Source organism: Lactuca serriola, chromosome 5, assembly GCF_051521515.1.
Source record: "Lactuca serriola cultivar US96UC23 chromosome 5, Lser_US96UC23_V15, whole genome shotgun sequence".
In the NCBI taxonomy this organism is placed as follows: Eukaryota; Viridiplantae; Streptophyta; class Magnoliopsida; order Asterales; family Asteraceae; genus Lactuca; species Lactuca serriola.
In genome coordinates, this window is record NC_136412.1 from 143,377,241 (window position 1) to 143,392,068 (window position 14,828).

A 14,828-nucleotide genomic window follows, 5' to 3' on the forward strand; every position below is an offset into this window, starting at 1 on the left:
TCGAAGATCTTGTTGTTAGTAGCGAAACGATGAAAAGTTAGGCAAGAACGGACGTCAAACGAAGAAGTTATGAATTTATAACGAAGTTTTTCTGTCGCGGCCTATTAAAAATAAATAATAAAAATAACGTCGAAATTAGCCGACAGAGTCTAAACGAAAGTCGTAGAGCGTAGTCTCACCTTCGCGTGGATATAAAGAACGTCGAAAATGGAGTTCGTATGAAGAAGATATGAATTTCCGAAGTTTATTAAATAATATGTATTTTAATCTTTAATTCGGAAGCATTATCCGAAGGAGTCACCGGTCTGATCCGAGGTACGCCCCGCGTACTCCGAAGGTGTCGACATCGCAGCAAGTGGCTTCGGATACGTAAGCAGTGACGTTTCTCGGACCAGTACGCCCCGCGTACGTGCGAGAGTCAGCCCCTATAAAAGGCTTGCGAGGGCAGCCGAGAGTTTTGTTCATTTCTTCTCTTCTTTCTCCCGTTTTGCATCGGTTTGCGTGCCAGAAATACCCCGAAGCCCCGGTATTGTTCTCGAGCCCCGAAGCAAGTCCCAAGATCCCGAAGATCCCGAGAAGTGCGGTTCCCGAGTCGAAGCTCTTCCCGCGAGAAGTTCGATTTTTGTAGAGATCTTCCAGATCTGCTGAGGATTACTACTTCTGCAAGTCGTAGTGCTGTCCGATCATCTTCTGATCAAGTGAGTGTATACTACCTTTCACAAACACGATAATAATACAAGTATGGTTCGAGTGTATTTAGTATATTGCTGTTTATACATGTGAGTGTGTAGTTACTTTCTTCTGACACATAAATATATTAAGTATTTTCTATAAAATACATGCTATGTGTATGAGATAAAGTTGTTTATATGTGTGGGTGTATAGTCCCTTTCATAAACACGGGTATAATATAAGTATTGTTTGAATGTATCACGTATATGTTTAGGAGAGTGAGTGGTTACTTCCTTCCAACACATAAATATGAAGTATTTGTGATAAAATACGTGCTATGTGTTTATATATTGTTGTTTATTTGAGATGAGTATGAAATGAATGTCTTATATAGTTTTTAAATGAGTTAAACTGTATATGTATTCCATATCTACAAATATGTTGGGTAGAACATGGGTAGATGAGATAGTTGGTATGTGATAAAATGATGATGCATGTAAGATGATCAAGAATGATATTGGCAGATGCACCAATTAGAGAATGTCATAATACTAGCAGATGCGCTCAAGCATAGTATTGGTAGATGCACCAAAGAGAAAGTGACATAATACTAGTAGATGTACTTAAGTATAGTATTGGTAAATGCACCAAGTAGTGAATGTCGTGATCTTGGTAGATGCGCCAAATAGAGATTGTCATAACAATAGCAGATGCGCTTATAGGATAATCTTGGCAGATGCGCTTATAAGATAATGTCGGCAGATGTGCCTAAAAGAGAATGTCATAAACCTGGCAGTCGCGCCTCACAGTGTATGACGTAATCCTGGCAGAGGCGCTTAAAGGATAATGTTGGCAGATGCGCCTTATGTAGCAATGGAAGTTTGTGTAAATTCCTTAGGTCAATCCTTAGGAATGAAGGAATGACGAGTAGTTGAATTCCTAGGGTAAAATCCTAAGAAACATAATAGGGATGAGTAATTGAGTTGATTGTTTGATGGTTGAATATAATAATTGTATTATTGTGGGTTGAAAACCCTATATGCTCACCAGGCTCCCAAGCCTGACCCACTCAGTTTTCTTTGCATTACAGGTAATGGCACAAGAGTATAAGTTGGTGGACTTGACGAGAGATTTTGGATTATAGGCCAGTAGTTATGAATAATTGTTGTAAGGTCTATTTATTATTGTTTATGCTTTTGGTCTGTATCGGAACATGACATCCCGAGGTTTTATTATTTAATGAAAATACATTCTCTTTGAGAAACGTTTTGATAAATGGTTATCATATTTTATTTTGGGAACAAATTCCGCAACCGTTTTCTTTAAACGATCACTCTGATTTATAAAACAAAGCATAAACAAATCGGTATTTTCTGGCCGTGAAAATGGGGATGTCACAGAACATGAGCATGGACTCGGCGAGTTGGAAGAACAACTCGACGAGTTTGTTAAAGATTGCCTTGGACTCGGCGAGTCTGTTCTTGGACTCGGCGAGTCTGGTCGCAGAATCTCAACCTTTTCTGGTTAAGATGTAGATCAGTGAGTTGAGTGGTGACTCAGTGAGTTGGACAGGATGGGACTCAGAGATCGTTGAATTCGATGAGTCTTGGGGTGACTCGACGAGTTGAGTCATATTTTGAGAGTTTCCGAGTTTAAGAACTCGGCGAGTCTATGAGTTGACTCAGCGAGTCGAGTCAACTAGAAGGTTGACTTTGACCAGGACTTTGACTTTAACCAGAGTTGACTTAGTTTGACTTCTAGAGTTCAGTTTGGAACTAAGTGTTATATTGATATTGGTAGCTCGGGGAGCTAGTGGAGCAGCGGTTTAGAAAGTTGTCGGGCAGCAGCCAGAGGGTTATTAGCAAAGTCAGCAGTGCAGGTGAGTTTCCCTTTGTGTGAATGGGTCTACAGCCACAATGCCGGCCCATGTAGTTATGAGTAGGAAGACCCGGGGATTAGCCCTAGGCACAGTATGCTAGTATGCCATTCGGGACTAAGGTCCAATGTTAGCGGGCGGGTGCCCAAGGAATGGTTTGTATGATAGTTATACTTGTTGTCTGTGTGATACATGTATGTGCCTGGTAGGGAGGTGAGTGTGGGCGAGGTCCCGTATCTCACCAATAGCAGAGTGTGGATGGTGTTCCATACCTCATTAGCAATAGAGCAAGGGCGAGGCCCAAGTGAGGAAAAGAGTGAGTGTGGTTTGGGCCGTATCTCACTTTCAGTAGGAGTGTGGACGGGGTTCCATGATTCATCAGTAGTAGGACAGGGGCGGGGCCCAAGATAGGCGAGGCCTTAGTATAGTAATCCATAGAGTATGTTAGCTATGTGTTGTGATATGATTGTATGCTAGCATATGTTAGCGGGCGGGGCCTAAGGAAAACAGATATGTACGCCGAGCGGGGCTTGAAGCCAGGCGGGGACTGGTGACGGATGGGTCCGATAGCGGGGGAGGCCCAATGCAGTGGGCGGGAGCCCAGTATGTGGTTATGCGCTCAGTGTTATGCATGACATGTATGGATCAGTAGACATGTATGGTATGCGGATCAAATTTGGTCCTTGGATCAAAGACAGATGCAATAAAAACCAACAAGTTAAACTTCTTAACTTCACCCCAATACTTGTCAAACTTGGTCTTCATTCTCTCCGACATATCTGTTAAATCATCATCTCCACTTGAATAACATTCTTGTAAAACATTATGAATGCAACTAATTGAATCCAAGTAAGTGTTTGAGGTGATATACTTTGTGCCCGAAACTCTTAAAGTTAATTGATAAAAATGTTGAAGGAAACCTACTAGTCTTTTCACATTGTCCCAATCGACAGAAGACGGTACACCAGGTCCCTCTAAAAGTTCCATCTTGTATGCAAGATCCTCATTGGCCAATCTATCAAAAGCTCTCTCATACATCACTGCTACACTCAACATGTCACCACCATTCATTTGTTCAGACACTGCTAAGTACACACCTGAGATCAGAAAATCACAACATAAATAACATAAACTCTCATCAAATATCAAGAAATTCAAACAAAAGAAACTCCAGCAAATATCGACATAAAATCTCATCCAAAATTGGAATTGTACAACGAAAGCAACCGAAAAAAGAAAAAAAAAACAAAAGTCTAGTATGGAATCCAAAACTAAAACCAACAGAAAAAGAAAAAAATAGAAGTCTAGTATGGAACAGGAACAACATGGTCGTGTATGAAATATCGAGTATGAAACTATCGAGTATTACCTGTTGCTGGAGTATGAAACTATCGATTGTAGGTGGTGTTGCACTATTGTTGGAGTAACGACTTCAAGGTATTGTTGCTGCTGGACTATCGACTTTGTTGCACTGGTGCGTCACTGTCGTCTCGTCGATTATGATTTACATGAGGGTGAAGCTTGAATGAACGAGCGGGAATGGAAATTTAGTAATCGAGTTTTGACTTTTGAGTATTGAACTATTGACGATTGGAATTTGGTAAGGGAAGCTGATAAGTTTAACCCTAAGTAAAATAGTAAATGGGCTAAAAGAATAAATGGGCTAAAATAATTTTTACTTTATAATTAATATTTTTATTTATTATATAAATATATAATATATTTTTAAATTAATTTAATATATGAAATTCGGTTTTTCGGTTTGGTTTGGTTTAAACTTCATGAGACTGAAACTTGAACCAAAAACCAAATTCATAATTCGGTTTGGTCTCAAACCAAACCTAAAACCAAATATTAATATGGTTTGGTCTGAAATCGATTTCGGTTCGATTTGGTTTTCGGGTTTTTTGGTTTCGAACCAAATAACTTCCACCCCTAGGTACTAGTGACGATCGCGGGAAGGTGCCGACATGATCCGTACACATAGACAGGGGATTTTATTTGTGATCTTGGGACATGTTTTGTTTAATGACAATTGTTGAACATGAGATTTGAAAATGTTGAATGAGTTTTTATATTGTTGAAAAATGAAAAATTGTTTTGAAAATTCACGTCGTTACAAGTTGGTATCAGAGCCTTGGTTTGAGGGATTCGGATGCTCCTTCGGGCGTACTCGAACTCAAACTAAGGATTTGAGAAATTTTTTCACAATAAAACAATTTTTTTAAAATAGTAAAAGGTTTTGAAACGAGCAGAACAAAGCAATGTGTACGATCAGCCAGCACCCGGCGGTGATTTCCTAAAATACCCTTACATTATGTGTTATAAGATACGATATGATATGTTATGCATGCTAGAGTAGGCTGGGTATTCATATTAGGACTAGAGTGGCCTGAATTGTGATGCCTTAGCCTAGGAGATTGCTGCTACTGTGAGATGCTTGAAAGTAAGTAGGTAGCAACGAGGAGATTACGAGAGGTCTGCTAGAGAGTAGCCTGTGCATAGCAAGATTAAAGTACTTGTGATCTGGGATCCTAGGAGGAGGACTTGGGGTGAATACTGATGTGGTGTGGTTAATAGTATAGGGCCCGTACTACTGAAGACACCGGATTAGTGCGTAGTCCAAGTAAGAATCCTTAGGGTACTAAGGAGCAAGTAGGGTTGAGTTATCGAGTGCGAGTACACTCGAGCGAGTCTCTGATATCTTTATGTTGTATTTCAGAGGCATCATGGTTGGGACACGCCACACACCTGAGAGCAGCGATGTCAGTGATTAGGAGATCCGCAGGTTAATTCATGAGGAGGTGGCTGCGGCCATCCGAGCTGAGATACCAGAGATGTTTGGGTCTACCAAGACCACGCTGGTCGAGACTTTTGATGAGCGGTACGCTGCTCTTACTGACGCTGTTGTTGCTGCGGCCACTGCATCCGTCGCTGCTGCCAGGCCGCAGGAGGGTGACTTGTTGCCGTTCCAAGAGTTCAGCAACACGAAGCCACCATAGTATGATGGGACACAGGATCCGATAGATGCAATGAGATGGATTTATGACATTAAGGGGTGCTTCTATACGTGTCCATATCCGGAGCATCCGAGGGTACGATTTGCACTGAACCAGCTTCGCTTGGGAGCGAAGGACTGGTGGAAGTTTGTGACAGCGCACTTCACTTCTGCAGAGGTTGCCGCGGTGACCTAGGAGAGGTTCACCGCTATGTTTCGAGATGAGTACGTTCCCCCAGTGGAAAAGGAATGGTTGGCCTAGGAGTTCTTGACCCTCAACAGGGTACTGAGTCTGTTACTACGATTACCAGGATGTTTCACGAGAGGGCGATGTTTTTCCCTGAGCATGTGTCTTCTGAGCAGGAACGCATGAGGCGATATCTGAGCATACTGAGGAGAGACATTCGCGAGTTCGTGGCGAACTCGACGTATCGAACATTCGTTGAGCTCCAGGCGAATGCTCGGAAAAGGGAGATTGAGCTCGAGACTCAGGCTAGGGAGGAGGCGAAGTCTTAGGGGATGGATCGACGACCGACATAGTCTCAGCCGGCATCCAAGCGGGCAAAGCCCGCCGATTCGGCATTAGGGAACTAGAAGAGCCGCACTTGTGGCAAGTGTGGCAAGAGCCACGAGGGGATTTGTCGAGCAGGGTGTTGCTACAAGTGTAGCAAGGAGGGGCACATGGCTAAGGATTGCCCCATGGAATTTGCAGTGTGTTTTCACTGCAACCAGACTGGCCATCGGAAGGCCGAGTGTCACCAGCTATGGGGGTCGGCACAGGGAGCACCACAGGCATCTGCCCCTGCTGCCGTATGGGCTACTGAGAGTCGGCCAGTGAAGGTCGAGGCGCCAAAGGCTCGTGGGAGAGCCTTCCAGTTGACAGCGGAGGAGGTCCGCGCAGTGCTCGATGTTGTGGCTGGTATGTATTCTTTCATCTATTTATTTTGAGTTTGAGATATTGTGCTTATATTATGATATGCGTAGGTACTTTTCTTGTTAGTTCTGTATGTGCTTTGGTGTTATTTGACTCGGGTGCGAGTCGATCTTTTGTCTCTTTAGCATTTAGTCAGCACATCAGTATCTGTCGAGAGGAGTTGAGTTGGCCGCATCGAGTTTCCATAGTTGACGAGCGAGCAGTATGCCACTGAGGTGATTCGAGGATGTGTACTCGAGATCTTCGGTGTCGAGTTCCCGATAGATCTGGTCCCGATTGCGATGAGGTATGTATGTGTCATCGCGGGCATGGACTGGTTGAGTAGATTCGGAGTGGTCATCGACTGCGAGCGACAGTTGGTGACCATACGAGACCCTAGTGGGGGAGTGCTTACGGTGTATGGCGAGGGTACCCATACTGGGTCAGCATTTTGTTCGGCTGCTAGAGCGAGGCAGAGTCTACATCGGGGTTGTAGTGGGTTTGTGGCCTGTGTGATGGACACACGAGTGGCTGCAGAGAGGGCAAGTTCGGTTGGTGATGTACCGATAGTGCGAGAGCTTCCGGACGTTTTCCTCGAGGAGTTGCCGGGTGTGCCTCCCGAGAGGCAGGTGGAGTTTCGTATCGATTTAGTTCCGGGAGCGGCGCCTATTGCCAAGGCACCTTATCGCCTTACGTCGCCAGAGATGCAGGAGTTATCCTTGCAACTTCAGGAGATGCTGGGAAAGGGGTTTATTCGGCCGAGTAGTTCGCCGTGAGGAGCACCGATCCTTTTTGTCAAGAACAAGGATGGTTCACACCAGATGTGCATTGATTACCGGGAGTTGAACATATTGACGGTCAAGAACTGTTACCCCTTACCGAGGAGAGGGTCCGAGCTGACTTGGGAGCTGGAGTCGGAGATGCGGGAGCAGCATCCGGAGCTGTTCGCAGCATGAGACTTCGAGGGCGAAGTCTGGTTCTAGTGGGGGAGAATTATAACATCCCAAATCAGGTATGCTTTATGGACCCTAATCTTTGGGCGATTGTCAATTTTTGGTCCCTAAAGGAAAAGAGTGGATGACGGGTACGGGGGGCGTACTGGGGTGTACGCTCAGCATACTCGTGCGCATATTAATCGCGGAGGATTGCCCGGTACGTGGGGCGTACCAATGTGTACGCGGGGCGTACCTGGCCCAGACATGAAACCCTAATCTTTTGAGAGCCACCTATTTAATGACCATTATGGCCTCTTTTATGGCCACCATTTCCAGAGACTTACCCCCCAAAAACCTAGATCTCGTTCATATAGCAAGAGAGTGACTTGGAGGGCTTGTTGGTGCATTCTTGGACTTTTGAGTGAAGAAAAAGTTTTGGGAAGAGGAGGAGTTAGAGCTCAAGCTTTTAGATCTGAGTTTAGCGGTAGCGAAGACATCTTTTGGAGGTAAAAAGCTCCAAGCTTTCTCTCTTTTCTGTTGTGTTTTGTATGGGGATGTTTTAGGGTTTTTGTCCCCCTGGTTGATAACTTTATGTGTTGATGAGCTACTAGAACCCGAGATCCGTCCCATGTTAGCTCATTAGGGGTTGCTATGTCACAAAAATCCAGTCTTGGTCACTAAGAGCCGACCATGCTTGAGTTATGGCCTTTAAGATGTTGGAAATAGAGTGATTTGGGTGTTGGTGACCTTTACAGCCATGCAAAGGCTTAAATTCACCGACTTTATGGAATAAGAGGCTTAGGGACAGTCAGATCTGAAACTTGGACATGTGTCTTAACCGTTTAAGACCCAAAATCAAAAGGAGTATGAAACTGGGATTTACGCGGGGCGTAATCCTAGTACGCGCAACGTAGGGGGTCGCGTTCCCCGATTCTGTGAAGTCGCCGGGTACGCCCACCGTACAGATTTGGTATGCGCAACATAACCTGGAGGGTTGACTTTTGTTGACTTTTAGGGTTTAGTCAATGATTGGATCTTTGAGCCATAAGAGGGGTAAAATGGTCTTTTACCCTTCTGAGAGAACTTAGAGAGGGATTAGTCTAGCCTTTGAGAGTTGTATTGATTAGAGTAATTATTCCATGTGATTAGGTGGAGGCTAGACTAGTATTACCGAGTTCGAGATTTACCGAGTTACCCGAGGTGAGTCTTCTCACTATACTTTACCTAGAGTGGTAATTAGAGTTATGTGACAGAGTATGTTATATGCTATTTATATGATGAGATATCTATGTGATTATATGTTGTGTTTGATTCAGAGTTTACAAAGTTAGGACCGAAAGGTCTACAGAGTTAGGACCAGAGGGTCCACAGAGTTATGGGATTGGAGGGTCTCACTAAGACACATTGACCAGAGGGTCATACAGAGTTATAGCCTCGAGTGGCTAATATGTGTTGTATGTGGTATTTTGGGGAAACTCACTAAGCATTTATGCTTACAGTGTTATGTATTATGTGTTTCAGGTACTAGTGATGATCGCGGGAAGGTGCCGACATGATCTGTACACACAGACAAAGGATTTTATTTGTGATCTTGGGACATGTTTTGTTTGATGACAATTGTTGAACATGAGATTTGAAAATGTTGAATGAGTTTTTATATTGTTGAAAAATGAATTTTTTTTTTGAAAGTTCACGTCGTTACAAATATAATGTTCTTAGGACTCAGAGAAATCATAAAGTTGCAACCTTTATCTCTTCTACTCATTCCAAATTCACTAATGAGACAAAATTCGACATAAAATCTAAATCCATGAAGCATACAACAATAATATGAGAGTTTGAGGACTTACAAGAAGTCTAAAAGTTGCACACAAGTATGACGAGGGATTGCTTGGAGAAACTAAGCACCGAAACTTCTTCTTCTTCCTTCAAAACCACCAAAATCTTGCAAAAATGGGATCGAAAGCTCCAAGAGGGTTAGGGTTTGGCTAAAGGGTCGTTTGGAGGTAATGGACGATGAGGGTGGAGGAAACCCTAGCCATCACTTCCTTTAAATAGGCCTAAAGCTCGAAAAATTAGGTTTTTGCCTCAAATCAGGTGTCACGTTGGGACACTTAAATGAGACCCCCAACTTTTGCGACCATGTCATGATGTGACGATGCTTCCCTCAAGCCGTGACCCACTTAAAACTCACATTTCATTCAAATTTCATACATCAGGATGTTACATAACACTTCTGATTATGGTTGGGAAAAAGGGTAAAAAGAGATAGGGTAAGGTGCTAGTGGGGGTTAGGCTTGGGATGGACCCATACTTTCATTTTGCTTTTTTTTTAATTATAAAATAATTATATTTAACATTAAAAATGAAAAAATAAATTAAAAGGGTAAAAATAGTATTTTTAGATTTTTAGGGACAAAACGGATCAAAATCACATGAATTTTATAATTTTGGATCTTCCATAGGTGAACTTTTTTAGACCCTATATATCGTTTTTGGTAAATTACGAGGACTAATTTTGCAGTTTTATCAATAATAAAAACTTTCAAAATTAAAAACTATAATATCATGTGTAACATTTAAAAAAAGGATAATGACTTAAAAGGGTAATATACTTTCCGATTTCTATATATCTGGTCATTGAGTTTTTTTTTCATCAACATTTACCCATTCAACTTGTTAAACTGTACACATTCAATCCTTATGACCGACTACTCCAGGTTAGCCATTAAAAATGACTTAATAGGATAATATAATTCTTACTTTGTACATATTTAGTTCTTAATATTTTTGTACACATTTAGTCCTTAATATTTTTTGGTTGCAAAATAAATTATTTTTGTTTTTGTACTCATTCAGTATTTATTAATGATTTCCTTATATTTTTCTCACGACATCTTACGTGGGACAATCATTAATGATGTGTTTGAGGCTTTTGATGCTTATGTCCATCGCGAGCTCGTCTACTTGGTTGCTTAGGTCATGTTTTTTGAACATCATAACTTCTTCATACGATCTTAGATTTTAATGATCTTTATATCAATGCGTTCGTATTTTAGTTTACTATAAGTTTCGTTTAGATTACTCCTGTTAAAAAGTAATATATTTTTACTTATGATATTTATATACATATGTTTTTTATGAATGCATGTATGGATTTTTTTTTTTATAAAATCGTAAGTAAAAATATATTACGTTTTAATGAGAGTAATCTTAATGAAAGTTGTAGTAGACTAAAAAAACCGAGCACATGGATATAAAGATCGTTGAAATTTGATATCATACGAAGAAGTTATGACGTTTAGAATACAAGACCTAAGCTATATTACAAGACCTATACAACCAAGTAGTCGAGGTCGCGATGAACATAAACATCAACAACCCTAAACACCTCATCAATGATTGTCCCACATAAGATGTCGTGAGAAAAAAAAAATCATTCATAAGTACTGAATGAGTAAAAACAAAAAAGACTTATTTTCTAACAAAAAAATATTAATAACTAAGGTAGTATTTGTTTTTTGTCTGCAGATCTGCGTGGCCTCTTCTGTCTGCGCCGCGCAGACATTAGCCTTCGTAGACCGTTTGTTTTTTTGAAGACTGCAGACCTAAAAATGTTTGCGCGTGTAACAACCCAAAATTTCATATCACTTCTTGTACCTCAACTTGTAATCCAATTTGATCAACCAAACGTCATTTTCAAATTTGTTTCCGATTTCGCCATTTTATTAAGTCATTAGTTTATATCAACCTAAAATGACTTAATGGGTGTCCTAATACATTTAGAAATCATTTTAACACCCCACTTTAGTGATCGGAATAATTATAGAGTCGACCATATCGAGTCACGACAATTTGGTCGGGTATGACCAAAAGCCCCACTTAACGTCGGTATCGGGTAGAATTCCGTCGTGTCCAATTCCTGAACACTATATAAAGCGTTTTAAGACTTCATTTGAAGCCTTTGGCCAATTTCCCATTAAACTCTCACAACCTCTCTCCTCAAGCTAGAATTAAGGTCCAAATCTCAAGTTTAAGGCTTCAAATCCTTGAGGTAACCTCCCTAGCATGTTATTCAACATCTTTAGCCTTCAATTTGATGAATTATTTGAGTTTTGGGACCAAGAACATGAGTTTACGGCCAAGGAGCAAGCTTGGGTCGTAAACTCCATTAAATGGGTTTTTTAAGCCAAATTACCCTTCCAAATCAAAGTTGAGACTTAGATATGACTATAAGGCTTGCAAATCTAGACTTAAATCAATTAAAACATGAATTATGAGGGACAAAAGAGAGTTTACGGCCAAGGTATGTTCTTGGGCCGTAAACTCCTCTTTAATGGGGATTTAGTGCTTTTAAACATGTCCAAATGCTTTGAAACTCAACCAATAGCCTTGTGGTAAATCCTAGATTCATCTAAAAATGATTTGGAGACCTTAAACACAACAAATGCCCTACATAAGTGAGTTTACGGCCAAAGAACTCCTCCTAGGCCGTAAACTCCTATAAGTGAGTCAAATGATGTCTTAAACCACCCTAAAGGCTTGGAAAAATTTCTAGAATTACATATGAATGTTTTAAGCATCAAAAACTAATTTTTCAAGAGCATAAGGAGAGTGTACGGCCATAGAACATGCCTCTAGGCCATAAACTCCTAAAAGTTTGTGAAATGGAAACCTAAATTCATAACAATGCTTAGAAAATTAGTTAGAATCACATGTGATTGTCCTTTGTAGTTCAAACTAATCATTCTTGGCCTTGGGTGAGTTTACGGCCGTAAACTCCAAGAGTGTGGCCGTAAACTCCCTTTTTTAAATGATGTTAATTCATTCCAAGTGTTCCAAGGCATTTTAGATATCCATTCTAGCAATCCCCATGTCCATTTAAGCCCTTAAACCCTCAAAATCACACCCACATGAGTTTACGGCCGTAAACTCATGTGTGGGTGTGTTTTGTGGTTGTAAACTCATTTAAATGTTTACTTATGGAGAGTAAACTCAAGTCCCAAGTCCCTAGTGCCATATTTCATCCGTAGATGTCACCCGGGTCACTCCAAACGCTCGTTTTGAGGTGTTTAACCTCGTTGGAGTGTAATGTCCTAAATAAGTAGTGATTGTAAATCTAATTAGTATTATATGGCAATATTACATTTTACATAGGGACATCGCGAGTAAACAATCCCCGAACCAACGTCTAGTATCCAAAACCGACACATTTCCGAGTCCGGTGAGTTCATACCCCTACCTTTTTCACTGTTTTTCACTGTTTTCAGGGGGGAGCACAAGCAAAGTACAAGGGTTTTCTTGTACTCAAAACTTATTTTCATGTGTATGTTTCACATTTCATATGCTTTTAATATTGATTACACAACTGATAACTAGTAGAATATACAGATCATTTAAACATTTATTTGTGAAATGGGTTTTATAAACTGTTATGTTTTATATATTTCACAAATGATTTCCACATTTTATCAGTTAAAAACATGACTTTATAACACATGAACAATATATTTCATACACTGTCTTGTCCTCGGTAACATTCCACAGAGATACGCGAATGGAGGATTATCCTATTATTACTAGTAAATTTGTTATTCCGTATGATTGGAGACACGTCCTCGGCGAACACTCTACAGAGATACGCGAGTGGAGGACTACACCCGTAACCAGAATCTCTGGAATTTAGAGAACGTGACTTGAGTGTATAGATCTATACGGGGCTGACTACCCCACACCTGGCTGCTAGCTACAGCCGAACCGAAATGGTTCAAGGGTGACGAAAGTCATAAGGATTGTGGACTACTTATTGCCACACGGTTGTGGACTACTTATTGCCACAGGTTCAGTCTTTAGTATGGTTATGGAACTCGCAACTAGGATAACAGAGATTTACTTATAATAATAATGAACCACTTACTGCATTTTTCAGATAACTAGGTTTCGGTTTACATCTTTTACATCCTTTACATCTTTTACATAAGATAACCAACATTCAGGAAGGTATGGGACCTTCCTGGGGAAAACTTTGTACATAACCAGGTTTAGCAGAATACATCTTTCACATTAAAAACCAACATATAGGAAAGCATGGGGCATTCCTGGGTAACATATACATAACCAAAAAAGTGTAACCAACTAAATAACATTACATCTTTTACAATAACTAACAATTCAGGAAAGTATGGGACTTTCCTGGGAATACACTGGTACATAAAAGGAATAGAACAATGAAGTGGATAATTAAACTATACTTTACTTTTGTGATACAATAACCAACTTTTAAGAAAATATGGGATTTTCTTGGCGTGTGTTTCATTTTCAGAAACAGAAAGGAAACATAAACATTTTCACAAAACAAAACTACTTATGAACTCACCAGCGTCATGCTGATTTTCAAACTGCTTGTGTTCTCAGGTCAACGATAATACAGGTACTCGAAGACTTACTTGGTTCAGGATTGTGTGCGTGCAAGGCTCGTTCATTTTGTTTATATCTATATTATGAATCACAACTGTATAAACTGTGTCTTTTGAAACAAATTGTAAAACTTTTAATATGTAATGTAATGTTTGTTTCACTTTACTTACTATGTACATTGGATTTGATACTCAACGTGGAGTCAACCCCGGAAATGTTTCCGCCTTCGGTTTTCGGGGTGTGACAGCGCGCCCTCTTCTTGGCGCAGATGTGGACCAGAGTCTTCTAACATCTTCAGACATCTTCTAGCCTAAAACAACATATATATATATATATATATATATATATATATATATATATATATATATATATATATCTTTATTTTTTAAAGTTTTTTTAATTTATATTTTTTCCAACTTTATAAATGATAAACAATTTGAAAAAAAATACAAAACTTAAAAAAAAACGTTTGACGATACAAACATGATATTTTTGACAAATTTATAAATAAAATTTTATTACATTAATAGTCGTTGAAGTTGTTTATATAAATATGAAAAAAATCATAATATATTCTTATTTTTTTTCCAAATTTTGTAAAACATTATTTAATATAGTATCGTCAATTTCTCGAGAAAATATTTATAGTACGTTTTTAATGGATTTATTTGAAAAAATCGAAGTTTATTTCCATCAATTTATGTATAAATTCTTTGATTACTAATTATAATGTTTAGTTATAACTTTGCAACCAAAGTTGTTGGTTTTTATCAAATATATATATATATATATATATATATATATATATATATATATATATATATATATTAATTCATACCATTTTTATTTTTATTTTTTATACAATAATACATAAAAGTTGATCTAGATTTGTTAATTATTTATAACAAAGTCATAAAAATATTAAAAAAATCACTTTGAAGTTTAAAAAAAAAAATCAGTTTATTTTAGTAGCCCGCAGATGTTAAAAAAAACAAACAATCTTCTTTTTTCAAACTG